Consider the following 17556-nt stretch of genomic DNA (forward strand, 5'->3'; position numbering starts at 1 on the left):
TCACTTCATGTAGAAAATTGGCATCATCCCTCTGCCATCTTATTCCCGTATGTGCAGGGGGGTGGGGGAGGGAGAGAGGAGGAGCATTCCTAAGGTTGGCCACCTCACTGAGAACTGGAACAAAGCTTGACTGCATCACTGAGAGCTATGATTCATGAAACGTGGGCCAGTGTCCCTCTTGTTGCAGAGGGATGAGATCCCCCAGCCTGACTGTTTGATGTTGGGCCTTTCGTATTCATTAGATAGGTGTCATGAGGAGTCTCCTTCCCTAGCTTTGTGGCACTAGGTCATGCTGGCTGGGGCTTCTAGGAGTTGTAGTCCAAAACAACAGGGAAGTACACCTGGCACCTGGCAGTCTGGCCCCTTGAGAGATACTTCATGGATGTGTATCTTCAAACACAGTGGGTGGAGGAAGAGGTGGACAGGAGTGGACAAGAAGAGGGACTTTTTGCCCCATCTTCCTTATCCCAAGTCTGTTTCCTTGCTGACTTGTGCACTGCAAAGTTTCCCTTCTTCACTGCATCCAGTGGGTTGAGTGGCTGACATTTGCCTTTTCCAAACAGCAGGCATTGACCATAGTGGGTGCCAACCGCATTGTCTGTGTGACACAAGGCATGATGTCAACCTCATCCTCCCACACAATATTACGTTCCGCTCCTCAGGAATGTCTCCTGAAGTTCTGGTTTGACAAGTCCAGTGTTACACTTGGCTCAGGAGAAGCTCCCACACTAAGTGTGCCCTGAAGTGGCTGACATGGAGTGGGAAATGGAGCAGCGTCCGTCACCCTCCCCTTTCATTGCCTTTAGAAAGGATGAGAAATGTGGTCTGTGTTCCTTTTGAAAAAGAGTAGTCCCATTCGCTCCCAGAAATTGGACATTGAAGTTGGTCTCCTACTTCAGTTCTGGAGTTGGTTCTTGTGTCTCTCCCCTGCAGTTTTAACCCTCTGTTTGTAGTCATTGCCTCTGCTTTTGGTGAGAGCCTGCTTTACTTTTGTTCATTTTGCTATTCTCGGGCAGCGTGCTAGCAAGATCATTCTTCACGCAGCTGAGATCTGGCTTCCTTCTAATGCAATATGGTTCAGTGCACTTTGTTTCCGACTCCTAGATGCTTTTACGAGAGTGACGTGTTGGGCTTGGTGACACGGCATTTCTGTGATGTTTTTCTGTGACACTAACAGAAAGTGTCACTTCGTTTCCCAGCAGAGCAATTTGTCACCCCAAACAAGGAGTCCATTCACCTCAGCCCTGGGATAATGATTCATTGGCAAGCCAAAAGGTTGCCAAAATATTAAAGGATTAGCATAATAATTTTCCAACAGTGTGTTGGACAAGATTTGCTAGTGCATTGTGAGAACCAAATTTCATTAAAAGATCATATCCACCCAAATTCCCCATGCCCAGAAGAGGCTGCCAACTGCCACCCCTGTGTGGTTTGTTGTTCTGGCTTTGCCTCCTCCCATTCAGCACTCACCAGGTGCCAGGATTCAGTCACGGCCACAAAGAGGCAAGACCACAAAGAATTAGTCCTAGGAGGTTGCCTCCCGTATCTCTGAGAATTGCTGTTCCGATTTTACTCCAGTTGAAGGAGATACTTCATTTGAGTTGCAAATAAACACAGGTCCTTGGCTCCTCCAAAAGCAGGCAGCCAATATATTTTAAAAGTTAAAACTTTTTCGGTGTCTGAGTGAAGCCTGTCTGCAACTGCAATTAAATAGCAGAAGTATACTCTCTGCTATTTAAAAGTTTGGTAAAGACTAGGTCACAGCTTGACCAGTCTGGGATGGGAGCCAGTACCACATCTGAGATGTCCTGTATCCACTGTGTGGTGTTACTGATCTAAGTGGCTTCTTTCAGCATGGAGCTGCCCTCCCCCAGCTGTTACCTTTCAGATGTTTTGTACTACAACTCCCATGCTGGGGGCTGATGGGAGTTGTAGTCCAAAACATCTGGAAGGTATCAGCTTGAAATAATTAGCCCTTATTAGTATCTAATGAATTGTGTTGCCCCTTGCTGTGAGCCTTCATCGTGGGCTGAATATTATAACGTCAGTCGTCTGTGACAAATAAATAAATAAACGTAATCAGATATCATCAGCAATCAATCAGGTGCAGCAGAAGGACCCTGCTGGATGAGGCCAAAGGGGACCCCATGAGGTCCAGCATCCTGTTCTCACAGTGTGGACAACCAGACACCCCAAAGGGAAAGCCTGCAAGCAGGACTTGAGGGCAACAGCTTGTGAATCCCAGCTACTGGCATTCAGAAGCAAGCTTCCTTCCACAGTGGAGGGAGAACATTGCCATGGCAGCCAGTAGCTACTGCTTGCCTTATCCTCCATGAAGTGAGCTGGCACCCTAGAATTCCTGCATTGCAGGGGGTTGGACCGGATGACCCTTTGGGTCCCTTCCAACTCTACAATTCTATGATGACATGCTGTGCAAGTAACCCCGCTTCTGTCTCTGTGCCTGGCAGGGGAAAAAAGGGCAGTTCTCTCAGCTGGAGATTGAGCCAATAAGTTCCTTTCTCCCAGCTCCAGTGGGGCCCTCCTGTCTGTCGCGTCTGCAGTTTCATTCTTCCTTTCTCGTGGTTGTGAGAAAAGGGGGGGGTGCTTGCAGAGAGAGGGGCTAAGGAGCGGACTACAATGACAGGCCTCCTGTTCATTTGCAGTTACTCCAAAGAAGGGATTTTCCTCTGGGCGTTCAGTCGAGGTGAGGGAAGCAGTTCCTGCTGGGATTCCCTTTCCTGCCCCCACCCACCCACCCTACTGCTGCTGCCGCCACTACTTTTCCTTTGTACAGTATCTGGTTTCCCAAGAGGGCATCCTGCCTGAGGCACTTGAGCACTTCCTTGCTGCTGCTTCCCTTCCGAAGGCTGTCAAGAGAGGGCAACTCGAAAGGAGCGCAAGAGCTGCACATGCAGCCTTCCTCACCTCGCAGCTGCTGGGCAACCACCCGTGCAGCGTGGTTTGGAGTGGGACTGGGAGCAGTGGCCGCTGGTCAAGCCAGCTGTGGAACAGGGGAGGCTGTGTGGTTGTTTTCTAAAATAGCTCTTCACCTATAACCCAAACATCGAGAAACCGCTTGATCTGAAAACAAACACAGCTGCAACTTCGACACGAGAGGAAGGGGGCAGTCTCATATCTGTTTAGCACTGGGCTGAATGTGGCCCTCCAGGAATCTCTGCCTAGCCCTTGGTGTTCTTTGTAGGCCAGAGACTTTGCTTTACGCCCTCCTTGAGTGCTTTTGCAGCCATAAAGGTGTCCCTTTAGTTTTTGTCTGCATTCAGGTAGTCTCCTCACATCTCTCTCCCTGCCTCCCCCAAGCCACCCCGATTTATTCTTTCTCTCCCCCCCCCCATGCATGCACACACTAGCACAGGCAGGCCCCACAGCTCTTGCACAGAACAGGCTGTGGCTGCAAAATGTTACATATTTGGTTGTGATCCAGGTTTTCAGCAAGCGCTTTGAAGGGAGAGGAGGGGGCAGGGAGGTCGGGACGCAGAAAGGCTGAAAACGGGGGAGGGGAGGGGGGCAAGAAGCCTCTCCTCCACACAGTCCTGTGGAACTGAGTGGGGATTTGACCCGGGTCTCCCAGGTCCCAGTCCGACACGCTAACCATTACACCACCACTGGCCTTCTGTTCCTTCTCTCTTTCTATTATTAGTTTTCTTATTAGATGAACAACACAGACAATAAAATAACCAAAATAGTAAAATGACAACATCAAACAAAAAAGAAAAAAGAAAGAAACATACATACGACCATAAATCCACAAGTTCTTCTATACTGATTTATGTCACCCTATTCTGTAATCCCAATTCCTTTTCTTCCCCAATAGGCTTCCGTCCTCCTCAACGCAGGTCTATTTTGTCTATTTTTTTAAACTTCTCCTTTTATCCTTTCTTCATTTCTACTGTTTTCCGCATACAATACTTGTAATCCATGTTGTGTTTTGCAAAAATTAATCAAAGCAAATCCAGGTTTTGATTTGGGGACACTGTTTTTTCCAATAATCTCTGTAAATTTCCCATTCCTTTTGGTTAGACTGTCTCCTAATGGCACCCGTCATTTTTGCCAATTCGAGATATTCAAATAATTTATCCTGCCATTCCTTTTTCGTTGGTACTGTTTTACTTTTCTGATTTCTAGCTATTAATATTCTTGCTGCCGTTGTAGCAAATAAGAATAGTCTCTTTTTTCATTTGGGATATCAAAATCTAAGATGCCCAAAAGGAAAGCTTCTGGTTTCTTTATAAAGGTTTGCTTAAACATTTTTTCTGTTCCGTTTCAGTTTTCTGCAAATCTCAGGGGTAGGGGGATCCCATGCTCTCCCACATGGCTGGGAGGTAAACCTAGATGCACGTCTTTTGAGGTTGTGTTCCCGGGCAAGTCATATGAGGGCTGTGTTCTTGTGAGAGTCAAAACAGGACATTCCAGGAGCCAATCGGAAGCCAGGGTGGCTTCTGTAATTTCTGGGGTGCTTCGTTTAAAATGGGCCAGTTGAAGGGTGTGGGATCATCAGGTTCAAATGCCACCTTCCAGGCCTCTCTGTCAGAATTCCACCCAGAATTCTATACACTTCCCCAGTCCTACTTCACTGCCTCCCACCTAATCTTTGCCTGGCTGGAATTTGTCGTTGAACTCTGACGATGCCTCTTGCTTGGCCTGGAAGGAGGTGAGAAAGAACTCTCTCTCTCTCTCTCTCTCTCTCTCTCTCTCTCTCTCTCTCTCTCTCTCTCTCTCTCTCTCTTTGTGTGTGTGTGTAGGTGTGTGTAGAAACTAACTACTACACAAGGGTAGAATTAACAATAATTGCTCCACCCACTTCCGTGTCTGCCTCCACCTGCCTCTGGCATGTGTCCCTCAGAATGTTGCCCAGAAGGGAGTGCGGCTCTCTGGCTGAGAAAGGACTCCCAATCCTTGGCTTTATCTCTCTCCCCCTCTCCTAAAAGGGTGCCTGAAGCATTCCCTGGGTGGGTTTTTCCACAGGGAATGGCCACTGAGGATGCAGTTGCCAGCTTCTCAGCTGCCCCTCAGAACAGCTGTCATGTGGCAAGAGCCTCTGACCGTGGTCACCCAGCAAGAAGAGCAACATTTGGCAGGGAGGGTGCCCCAAGTCCTGCTTGCCTTGTGGGCAAACCAGTTGTGGCCACTCCTTGGTGCAAATTGCGCACAGGTGATCTTCAAAAGTTCACAGTCTTCTATTGTAACACGGTGCGTGTGAATCGGTTTATCCTGAAGGAGGAGTGAAGGCCGAAACAGGCGGAAAATCAAGTAAGTGGCAGAAGGTAGGGACTCCCCCCCCCCACGCCTTTTCTTCAGAAGCAGAATTTCACACTGAATATGGTATGGATTGCAAGCCATGCTGTGGGGTCCTGAGACCCCTGGCTTTCATTTACAGCAGAAAAACTGCTGGAGAAGTTAGGAAGAACAGGCAGAGCATTCATGCCAAATGCCTTTAATTCTGTGTGCTTTTGGGACCGCCCTGCAGCTGAAGCAGAAGAATGATGGAGATCCAAAAAGTGAGGTGGGCAGCCTCACTTTTTACCTTGCAACACAGACTCTCCCATTTCAATTGAACCTCTGAATTTTTTGTTAGGAGGGAACCTGCCCTGCCCTCGTTCTTCTTACAGCAGGATTTTGTCAGTACGGAAAGTTATTTGGCTAGGGAGGGGAGTTAAGTTGTCTTCAAGTTGGGTACAGATGTGCGGGACGAGGTTCCTTAACATACGTTTTCTTTTATAAAGAGAGTTTCAAGGTGGGTTAGGGAGAAAATGAAGTGGGAGTTGCAGTCCAGAATACCTGGCAGGCAGCTGGGTGGGGAAGGCTGCATTCCTGGGTTCCTTCTTCAGGAGTCAGCAATGGGCACTTCGCTTTCTTTCACTGTTGGATTTGTCTTCTGCTCTTCATCCTCGAGGCAGTATATAATATAAAGGCACAAAATAGTACCAAAAAATTTTCCACAAAGCCAGCAATCTCAAACAAATACCAGAAAGCAAAATACTGAATTATCAAATTGTTCTCTGTTAGGTGAAGGAGAGCAGGGGGGGGGGTGTGGAATCTGACAGGGACAGGCTTGTTGTGTTTCAGCACTAAGAGATGAGGAGAAGCAGCATTTGCCCCAAATTCTTGAGGATTCTGGGTACTGGCATATCTGCGGAAGCTGATCTCCTCTGGTTTTGTAACAGAGGATTGCTGGATTGATCCTATTGTAATGGGTGCCATTGATCCTACAGATTTGCCCTTTCCTGGTGCTTATCCAGCACCTTCGTGTGAGGGCCTAACTCATAACTCTGCCTGGGATCACACAACAGAGAACAATTTGATAGTTTGATGCCCCGTGCAAACAGACCTCTGACCACCTCTCCACTGGGACAGTTCTCTCTCCCCCCACCCTGGAAATTGCAACACTTATAGCCTCAAACCTAGAAGTGAGTCAAAAGAGGAGGGGAGGAATGGGTCGGGGACCATGGATGGGCAAACTTGTCCATTTTGGTTCTCTCAGTTTCTCCATCTTCCATCGTTAGTCCAGTTCTCCACACTGCTGCAGTAGTTTGCTTGTTTTTTTAAATTGTGAAAATTCACCACCCTTTTAGTGCTAATTTATCCTAATAAACACATATTTGTAAGCAGGCTTTCCCTAATACAATGAATTTTTGTATGCTATTTTTAGTGTTATGTGTGTTTTCATGCACATCTCCCCTTACACTTGCATTGCAATATTAGTAGACGTTTGAATTTCCAAGGATAGTTGCATTTTGGTTCTCATCTCGATTCAGAAGTGCAAATTAGGTGGTTCCTAGTTTAAATGCAGACGTGGTTGGATTCCTCCTCCCTCCCACCCCCATGGGCATCCTGGCCGGCCCCTGGGGCTTCCTGGGGCATTACCTGCTGTTTCCAGAGTGTTGCATCATGGGAGGACAGCTCATAGGGACAGGAAGGTAGGGGAGGCAGGGTGCCATTGCAGCGGCATTCCCCCTTGCTTATCTAATCCCCTTGGGGAGCACTCAGTTCTCTCTCTGACGAAGCAGGGACTTCTTTTTTATAATGTCCTATTGTTCTCTTAAGCACAGCCCCTTTGAAGGTTGAAGTTACAGGCTGGCTGATGCGCCTTCTAAATATACCCCAAGGCCTGCTTGGAACAGCCTGCTTAGGGCGGAGATAAGGCTGTTTGTTCTGCCTCTGTTCCAGGATGTGTGGCTGCAGAAAATAAAGAAATGGCCAAGGAGGAAGCCAAGCCTGACCTTTTGAGATAAGACTGCTCCTGCCACAAATGTGTGCCTGCTCTTCTGCTGCCAGGGTGAGTTTTGACGCATGTTGGTCTGGATGCTGTTTGGTTTCTAAGAACAGGAAAGCTTCTAGAAACCACAGCGAACTGGTTGGCACAAGATACGATGTCCTTATCAGACAGCTGGCAATGGTCTAGCTTGCGTAGTATGGTCCCAGAGGAGAATGGCACTGGAGCAAATCTTCTGGGAGCCAGAAGGAGCCTGTTCCAAGAGCTTGGGTATACACAATTTTCATATACATGCAGAACACTTGGGACTGTGCCCCCGCGTAAGATGTGGCCATAATATGCTTCCTCCTGCTGTCCTGCCAGGAGCAGTGAGCATGTTTTGACTCTCTTTCTCTGGCTTTGCCCCATTGATGCAGGAGGTTTCACCCCTTCCCTGCCTTCCCAAGGATGGAGCCTTCATCTCCTTGCCCATCTAAGGCCAGAGTTCTCTTCCATGCACACCCTGCCCCTTTTGGCTGTTTCTTGTGGCTCTCCCCCATTGCTCCTTGCCCACAGGCTCCCTCCTGAGCATGGTTGGCCCAGGACACTTGGCTACCTGAAGGGGAGCCGCGAGGAGGACCACCCACTCAGCTCAGGCTGGTGCTTTGAATGGCCTTGCTTGGTTCCTCCCCTTGTTTCCTGCTGCATGTCAGGACCAGCTGTGATGGAACCCTGGCTTGGTTTTTGCACCCATCATGGATACACATTGCCTCCCACAGCCCTCCCCAACTCGATGCCATTCAGGTTATGTTGGACTATGGACCCAATCGGTGCTGGTTGTGGCTGATGGGAGTTGTAGTCCACAACTTCTGGAGGGCATCAGGTTTGGGAAGGCAAGCATACTTCAGCAGGGCAAGTATAAAAGAAAGAAAAAGGTTGTTACAGGCATGATAGACCCTGCATGAAATTACTACACTTGAAAAGAGTCTAATTGAGTTTGGCTGGCAGGCAGTGCCCTGATTGCAGAGATCGTCTCAAGCCCTCTTTTATTCCGACTAAACTGCAAGGACTAGTTTGTGCAGAAAAGTCCTTTTATCTGCCAAACTCCTGCCTCTTCTCCCCTCCCACCTCTTTTCTCTCTTCGTTTGACATTTCTGTCTCCCAATTTATGCTTTTCTGCTGGGTGAGGAGCAGCTGTTTGCTCCAGTTTCAACAGGAGTTGCTGGCTTGGGCCTTATTTGGAAGGCCAGGGATGCAGAAGGGATTAACACTGAGTCTTTGCACCATGAGCTCAGCTAGGTAGGTAGGTGCAAGCAGAGCGAATGTAAGGCTGGTTGGAGACAGGCCAGAGGCAGAGGGTGGGGGGAGGGAGAGAAGCTTGTTCAAGGCCTTATCCAGAACTTCGCTTACCTGCACTAATGAGTGTCATCCACCCCAGCCTGCTTCTCTTTTTCACCATGTTGAAGGAGAAGTAAAACTGGATACTCCACACACCACCCGAACTCCTGTAGGATGCACAGCCCAAGAGATTATTTCCCAGCTCTTCTGGGGCTTGAGCTTTTCGGTGTCTCCCCAGATTTGTAACCATTTTCTCTCATTGCTCATACATTCCACCTTCCATTGAAGTAGACCCTCAGTTGTTCTTCTGGAGAGGACTATCCGACTTCTGAAACATATTGTGGGATGGGCAACCGGTGGCCTTCCTGGTGTTGCTGGACTCCCAGCCCCAGAAGCCTGCATGACCAGTGATCGGGGATGAGAGGAGTTGGAAGGCCTTCTGGAGAGCCTCAGGGTCCTCATCTCTGCTACACTTGGTGCAGGGCCAGCTCCACTACTGCTGTTTTTGTGGTCATGTGGCTTGCTCTCAGCCACCAATTTTACCTTGCTGGGGTGTAAATCGGAAATAGCAAACAGACAATCACGGAAAATATAACCAAACACGAAACAAAAAACAAAAGCTGTGGCAATAAACAGTGAAAAATATTAAATATATTATAGCAACAATGTAAATACTGTAATAATAATAATAATATCTATGCAAATATCAGGATAGACAAGGATAGTTGAGGAATTTTGCTGGAAACAGAATACAGTGGTACTTCAGTTTAAGTACACAATTGGTTCCGGAAGTCTGTACTTAACCTGAAGCGAACTTTCCCATTGAAAGTAATGGGAAGTGGGTTAATCTGTTCCAGACGGTCCGTGGAGTACTTAAACTGAAGCGTTCATAAACTGAAGCGAACTTTCTTCTGAAATTGATGAAAAATGCAAAGTTTCATTCTGATACAGTGGTACCTTGGTTTATGAACACAATTGGTTCCTGAAGTCCTACCTGAAGCGTACTTACCCTGAAGCATGGGTGTAATTGGTTCTGGAAGTCTGTTCATAAACTGAAGTGGTCTGCGGAGTACTTAAACTGAAAGTACTCAAACCGAAGCGTACTTAAACCGAGGTATGACTGTACCATTAAATATCAACATTATACTTACCTGGAACATTTATGATTCCCAAGTGAAATATTGCACTGACAGAGATGTGTGCCATTGAATGTATGCATCAGGCCATTGCATTTGCATAGATATTTTGTTATTATTATTATTTACATTGGCCTGTCTGCAAGAGAGGGGTGCTTTGTTCCACAGAGCTGTGCCCTTCCTCCTCCTCCTCCTCTCCTCCTCCTCCTCCTCCTGAAAGCAGAGTAATGCAGTCCTGCGTGCAGACTCCTGTGGATAGTCACCGCTACACTGGCAGAAGCACTTAAGCTGCTGATGCCATTTCTTGCCTGAAGCTCTCCCTTCCCATGGAGATTCACTAGAGTTCGGGCGTGCCAACTTGAATGAAATATTGCAGGGGCCCAGCTAAGCCCCGCCCTGCTCAATCGATCACATGATACAGGGCACACACCATTTGAATGGGAATGCCCATCAACTTTGTGGGGGCCCAGCCCCCTCAAATATTTTATTGCGGGGGCCAAAGCCCCACGGCCCCTTGGAGTTGGCTCCTATGCTAGAGTTCAAACCTTAATCTCTTCAGGAAGCTCTGGGATAAGACCTTCTCTTTGGTCCTAGCTAGGAATAGTTGCCCCACTTGAATGTAAGAAATCTGATTTATGCTGAGTCAGTCTTTTGGTCCCTCTGACTCAGTGTTGTCTATACCAGGGGTGGGAAACATGTGACTCTCCAAGCATTCTGGGGCACCCAACTCCCACCTGCCCCAGCCAGCATGGCCAATGGTTAGCAATGACGGGGGTTGTGGTCCAGGAACATCAGGAGGCCCATAGGTTTCCCATCCCTGGTCCAGAAGAACATTGTGTTTTGGCCTGTTTCTTTAGCCGTGCTCCCTTGGTTTCTATCTCAGGTCACTTACAGAAAAGAGGCCCGAGATAGCTGTCAAGGGATACATGCCAAAATTCTGTGTCCAGAGTTTGCAGTTCCAGGTCTTACTTTAGAACAAGAAGTTGGTAAACATTCTCCTCTGGAGTCGCCAAATCGGCTGCTTATTACAAGATCTCTTCTCTGGTTATCTCCCGCTTGGATTACTGCAATGCACTCTACGTGGGGCTACCTTTGAAGGTGACCCGGAAACTGCAATTAATCCAGAATGCAGCAGCTAGACTGGTGACTGGGAGCAGCCGCCGAGACCACATAACACCGGTCCTGAGAGATCTCCATTGGCTCCCAGTACATTTCTGAGCACAATTCAAAGTGTTGGTGCTGACCTTTAAAGCCCTAAAGGGCCTCGGTCCAGTATACCTGAAGGAGCGTCTCCACCTCCATCATTCTGCCCGGACACTGAGGTCCAGCACCGAGGGCCTTCTGGCGGTTCCCTCATTACAAGAAGTGAGGTTACAGGAAACCAGACAGAGGGCCTTTTCAGTAGTGGCACCCGCCCTGTGGAACGCCCTTCCAGATGTCAAGGAAATAAGCAGCTATCCTATTTTTAAAAGACTGAAGGCAGCCCTGTTTAGGGAAGTAATATTTCATGCTGTATTGTTTTAATATTTGATTGGGAGCTGCCCAGAGTGGCTGGGGAGACTCAGCCAGATGGGTGGAGTACAAATAATAAATTATAATTATTATAATTATTATTCTCCTGAGATAGGAGAAGGGAATGACTTGCAAGGAGAGTGGCAGTGGGGCAGGCATCCGGCCCTCCTCATGTGCTTGCAGTGTTTGCACACATCCTGCAACTCTGAGGGCTCACTTAAGTGGCCTTCTTGTATGTGCATTTTGAGCAATTATGGAGGGGGGGGACATGTAGTAGTGTATGTAGCAATTATGCAAGGTTGTTTTAAATCATCACTCAGTGTTTAATGCCACAGATGTGCCTACAGGGTCCCCTGGATTAAATTGTCACAGTTTTGGTTAATTCTTCTTGATTTGTATTTATTTATTTTTGTTACACCCAGTTAATTAGTTAACTAACTAAACAGAATTTGTGTACGACTGAATGGTGAAAAACCTCTAAGCGGTTTACATAAAATGAAATATACATTAAAATTATCAATAAAAGTTAATGGTAAATTAATCTCCCCCCAATAAATATCAATGATGATGATGATGATATGATAATATAATATAATATAATTGTATTATTTATACCCGCCACTCTGGGCAGCTTACAACATATCTAAAAACATAATAAAAACACCAAACCTTAAAAACTTCCCTGAAGGGCTGCCTTCAGATGTCTTCTAAAAGTCAGATAGTCGTTCTTTCCTTGACATCTGATGAGAGGGCATTTCACAAGGAGGGTGACACTACCGAGAAGGCCCTCCACCTGGTTCTCTGTAACTTCGCTTCTCACAGTGAGGGAACCAGCAGAAGACCCTTGGAGGAGAACCTCAGTGTCTGGGCTGAATGGGGGTGGAGACGCTCCTTCAGGTATACTGGGCCGAGGCTGTTTAGGGCTTTAAAGGCCAGCACCAAATAAAATCAGAAGTTAAAAAATATCCATTATAAAATAAAATAATACATGAAAATAGATGCCAACTTTACATATCTCCAGGTGGGCTTGGCCAAACCAAGATAGTTTTTAGTAGGGGGTGAAAGCTGCAGAGCCTTTTCCACCCCATTTGTCTCCTGCAAAAGTCTCATTTGTTCGCTGCCACTTTAGCACTGATGGGGAAACCCCAGCTTCATTTTGATGTGGTTTTCACTTGTTGAAATATGTCTCTTGAGATCATTACATTGCTGGAAAGCCCGGAGAGGGGACTGCTGTTCTTCCTCAGCACCCTTCTTCCTTCCAGCTTTTGGGTTTTGTGATCCCCCACGGGGCATTTAGCATGTGCCCCAAAATCAAACAGCAAGTGAGCCCATGTGATTTAGCAGGGCTCTAGAGAGCCGTGGGAAAGAAGTGGGGGAAATGGGGAAACCAGCCTCGTGACTGAAGCGTTAACGCCTGCAACCCGCTTGTGGGCACCTTTATGACAGGGCAGTGCTTGCAACTGAGAAGAAGGATTTCCAAACAACAGCATGAAGAGAGGGCATGTGAGTTCTGACAGTTAGAGAGGGGTTTCCAAACAGCAGCAAGAAGTGAGGGCGCCTGACCTCTTGCTTGTGGAATCCTATGAACTTGAATGGATGCCCACTTGTTAAAATAAGTCGTTCCTGTTGGCTAATCTTTCCATATATAATTTTTTTGTCAATGTATGCTCAGTATCTTTATTTCTTATTTATAGCACAGGGTTTCTAGAGTAAAACATAATCGAAAGGGCAGGGTCTCTGCCACACAGGTGCTACACATAGCTGCCAAGTCTCCCGTTTTTCGTGGGAAAACCCCGGATTTTAATCCGTTTCCCGCTGTTAACCCGAATAGAAAAAAATCCCGTAAATCCCCCGATTTCCTACCTGCCAGGGGGGCTCCTTCTGCGCATGTCTGGACATGCACAGAACTGATTTCGGGTGCCGCTCTGCCCATGTCTGGGCACCGGAAGTTGCTTCTACGCATGTCCAGACATGTGTAGAAGCGACTTCCGGTGCTGGTGCCCTGCCGCTGCTGATCCCGGATTTTTCAACGGGAGAGCTATGGTGCTACAGCCTGAATTTTTGAGTGAGGAAGAGGCCATGGAAGGGAGGTCGACAGACTCTGAGGTTATCAGTGGAAGAATGCAGTTGCATAAGTAGATAGAAATCAAACATGAATCCAAAAACCTCTAAAGAGGGGAGAAGGGAAGCAGACAATTGGGTCAAGCAGGTTATCCACGCAAGTTTGCTCTTTATGGCTCTGTGAGGAATTGAGGGGCCTGTGCTTACAAACTTATGCTTAAGCAGACATTAGGATAGACAGAATGAGGTACTGAGGGGAGCAGGGAAGAGACCGTGAAATCGCGCTACAGTCAAACCTTGGTTGTTGAACATAATCCATTCCGGAAGCCCGTTCGGCTTCCAAAATGTTCAACAACCGAGGTGCGGCTTCCGATCAGTTGCAGGAGCTTCCTGCACTCAAGCGGAAGTCACATCATACATTCTGTTTCCAAAAAAACGTTCAAAAACAGGAGCATTTACTTCTGGGTTATAAGCGTTCGAGAGCCGAAACGTTCCAAAACGGAGGTGTTCAGGAGCCGAGGTTTGGCTGTATTTTGGGTTGTTGGGTTCTTAATGTCTTAAGTAAAGAGGAAAGTGCTGTTGACTTTAGAAAGCAACGTGCACACCTAATAACTAGCAACTTGAGGAAACTTCTATATTGGTCTTGATCAGAGAAAGTGAAGATCCCAACCAAGAAGGTGGCAAGTGATATGGGTTTGCATGAACCATGGTTTCCATTGGTGCACGTGTGACATGAGATTGATCTTGCAAAGGGAGCAGGGTTCACTTCGGGGACAGGGTGGGGGAGGGAGGGAGGGAGCGCACATCTCCCAGACTGGCTCCCAGTTTGCTGATGCGCTTGGCAAGGTGCCAGCATTGCACCTCCACTGGTCCAGCAAAGGAACTGAGGCTTACATCTGGGTGGGAACAGTGCTCCAGGGTGATTAGAGGATATACACTGAGCTTCCGATATGTTGCTTGAGCGAACAGTTAAAAGATCAACTTTTGCTTAGCAAAAAAGTGATGGTGCATTCTGAGTCGCTAATGTCTAAAGTTTCACTGACATGCTTTCACATCAAATGATTTGCATTCATTGATAGCAGCAGAGGCGTGGGAAATTCCTGCTGCCAATATTGCAGCAGGGGTAAAATTTCCCACACCCACAAATACTCTATTTTTATGTGCCAAGCAAAGTGAGAATGTCTTCTGAAATTGATGAAAAATGTGAAGTTTCATTCTGATACAGTGGTACCTCGGTTTATGAACTCAATTGGTTCCTGAAGTCTGTTCATAAACTGAAGCGTTCATAAACTGAAGCGTTCATAAACTGAAGCGAACTTTCCCATTGAAAGTAATGGAAAGTGGATTAATCCGTTCCAGACGCGTCCGTGGAGTACTCAACCTGAAGCGTACTTACCCTGAAGCATGGGTGTAATTGGTTCCGGAAGTCTGTTCATAAACTGAAGCGTTCATAAACTGAAGCGAACTTTCCCATTGAAAGTAATGGAAAGTGAATTAATCTGTTCCAGATGGATCCGCGGCGTTCGTAAACCGAAAATTCGTAAACCGAGGTGTTCATAAACCGAGGTTCCACTGTACTGGGGTAGGGAAAGCAAGCAAGAGGCTGCATTTGTTACTAACATCTAGCCAATTTCTGTACAGGCTCCATCACCTTGTGAAACAATGTTATGTATGATGTGCTTTTAGTTTTGCCCACAAACACCATTTTGAATTTAGCTGTATTGAATGATGCCCCTGTTTCTCGTCAAGCCAGTATTGCAAGGAGTTCATTATTTTGCCCAAGCTATCTTGGCCTTAATGAATGAGAAATGCAATCCAGCCAGATTGCTTTATGATGTGCGGGGGGTTGAGTTTAATGGCCCTTGGGGGACCTTTCAACTCCACAATTCTATGATTCCCTGCCAGGGATCTCAAGAAACCAAAGCTGTTGCAGTCCAGCAGACAGAGATATTGCAGAGAGGGATTCTTGTGGCTCTGTTCTCCCATCTCTAAAGCATCCTCCTTCTGCATATCTGTCAAGAAATTCTGAAAGAAATCAGGTATACAGGTGTATGTTAGAAAATGAAAGGCGCAAGAGAGGAATGGCTGGAAGTATGTAATCACTAAGGGTGGGTGGAGGGGAGGGTGGTGGGATGCTGAAAAGATGTATTATTTCGATTTGATTTGATGTTATTAGATGCAATTTTATTTTATTTTATTTGTGTGTGTGTGTGTGTGTGTGTGTAGCTATTGCAATCATAATTGAAAATTTGTTTTTATGTTTTGCTTTTGTTTTGTTTTCCTTTCTGTTTAATTTTTATTTTTTTTGTCTGTGTTTATATGATTTTGTAATGTTTGGAAGTAAACAAATAAAGTGTTTAAACTGCAAAAAAAGAAAAAAGAAAAGAAATTCTGAAAGCTTTTCTCCCAGTTGTTGACAATTACATGCAGAATAATCCTTATGGAATAGTTTCATCAGCTCCTTAGTGAGCATATTTGCACATGATGTACTTCGTGATGCATGGACGCAGTGTGAGATGTTCACACATCGGGGATATGTAGTGAATAAATAGAAAGAATTGAGTGGATCCAAACTCCTCCAGCAATTTAAATTCCTATGCTAGCACCAGGGGGGCCAAAGACTGGGTGAAAGGGAAAGTTAGAGAACAGAGGACATCACACACCTCATGCAAACATTTGTCCGCACTGTTCCAAACCTGTGCTGGAAGTCTAGTACTGACCAAGTCTAGTACTACTGAAATGCAGTTGTTTGTTTGTTTCAGGGAATGTGTTTTCGCCAGGTGTCAAATTGAAACATCACTTTCCCAACAAACTGAGTACACTTTTTTTTTTGCTCTAGTTATCTGCTGTGAAATAATCTGTAAACTTTGAGATGGCTCGACTGTTGGTTACATGACATTTCCCACACCTGCAAATCCCCTTTGGTTGATTCCCACAGGAAACTGGAAACTTTCCAGCAAGGAGCTGAATCTTATTCTCAGATGGGGGGGGGGATTTGGTTTGGATTTGCATTTTAATGTGAATCTACCCAATTTGCACTTCCTGAAACAATTCAGAAATCAAAACACAGCAATGTTTCACATTTGCACTTCTCTGAATTTTGTGGCGCAGGCCTCCAGCCAAAAGTGTGTACGAGAATGCATATATTGATGCATTACATTAGGCATAACTGTATATGAAAATCAATTTTAGGAGAAATGTGCTGTAAGATGCTGACAAACTTTTGTGAAGACTTACTTTTTATAACAACAACAACAACAACATATTTATACCCCACCCATCTGGCTGGGTTTCCCCAGCCACTCTGGGCGACTCCCAATCCACCCTCCCCCATCCACCCTCCCATCCCCTATCTACCTCATTTTCCCTCTTTCTTCTTAGTGTCTTAACAAATGAAACTAATTTGCAAAAATGATGCATGTTAAAATATGAGTGACACGGCACACACCTGTGTAATTCAAGAAATCTTTAATAAAAATATTTTTTTAAAAAACAACAACACAATAAATACATCAAACATTAAAAACTTCCCTAAACAGGGCTACCTTCAGATGTTTTCTAAAAGTCAGGCAGTTGTTTATTTAATTGACATCTGATGGGAGGGTGTTCCACAGGGCGGGTCCGGGCTGAATGATGGGGTTGGAGACGCTTCTTCGGGTATACTGGGCCAAGGCCGTTTAGGGCTGTAGAAATGTAGAGAGCTGAATTTGAGGTTGGAAACATAAGCAACTGCATGAAAGCTGATTTGACAGATCTGTCCACCTTAACTCTCGGCATGTTAACCACTGCTGTATATTTGCAGCCCAGGAAGCCATACAGTCTTTGATCACACCTGTCTGCAATGCAAACGGGGTCAGGGCGGAGATTGTGGGGCCAGAATGGGAGGTGGAGGCAGACCCAAGGTACAGTGTACAAATCTCGTTCCCATTGCACTGATGTTGTCATTCCATGCACAGTCTGCATGGTTGACTCAGACTGGAACCAGACAGATTTCTATATTATTATTGTTTTGTAAAAGCCGCCTACAGCTTCTGTAAACTTACTGCTGGTGTCTGGTGGGGCTAATGGAAGGATGCCCTTTGACAGTGGGTGGGGAGTTGAAACATGGGCTCAGGGTTCCAAGTTATTCCAAGACTGGGCATGGTTAACCTGTTAGGAGAGAAGCTGAAGTGTGTTTTTGGAAGGGAGAAACTCACCTATTGGATGCATCCCTCAACCTGAGGTTCTCAGCATGAGAAGGACTGCCCTGATGGAGCAGAGTTGAGGAGCCTCCAGCCCTATGAACTGAAGGGAGCTCCT

The 17556-nt window shown here is 46.3% G+C and overlaps 1 protein-coding gene across 9 annotated transcripts in view; it reads left to right on the forward strand.

Annotated features, from left to right (window-relative positions):
* The window catches only part of ADGRG1 (adhesion G protein-coupled receptor G1), a 43496-nt gene that overhangs the window by 4684 nt on the left and 21256 nt on the right, over window positions 1–17556 (forward strand). For 5 of the 9 annotated variants that reach the window (XM_035118575.2, XM_060275893.1, XM_035118578.2 and 2 more), the window contains one exon: window positions 7186–7294. The exons of 3 other annotated variants lie outside the window; for them this stretch is intronic. The gene's annotated coding sequence lies outside the window, so the exon portion shown is untranslated. Of the gene's footprint in view, window positions 1–7185; window positions 7295–11970; window positions 15297–17556 lie in introns of those variants that run through there. One more of the 9 variants, XM_060275894.1, reaches the window with a different exon arrangement.

Source organism: Zootoca vivipara, chromosome 6, assembly GCF_963506605.1.
Source record: "Zootoca vivipara chromosome 6, rZooViv1.1, whole genome shotgun sequence".
Taxonomy (NCBI): Eukaryota; Metazoa; Chordata; class Lepidosauria; order Squamata; family Lacertidae; genus Zootoca; species Zootoca vivipara.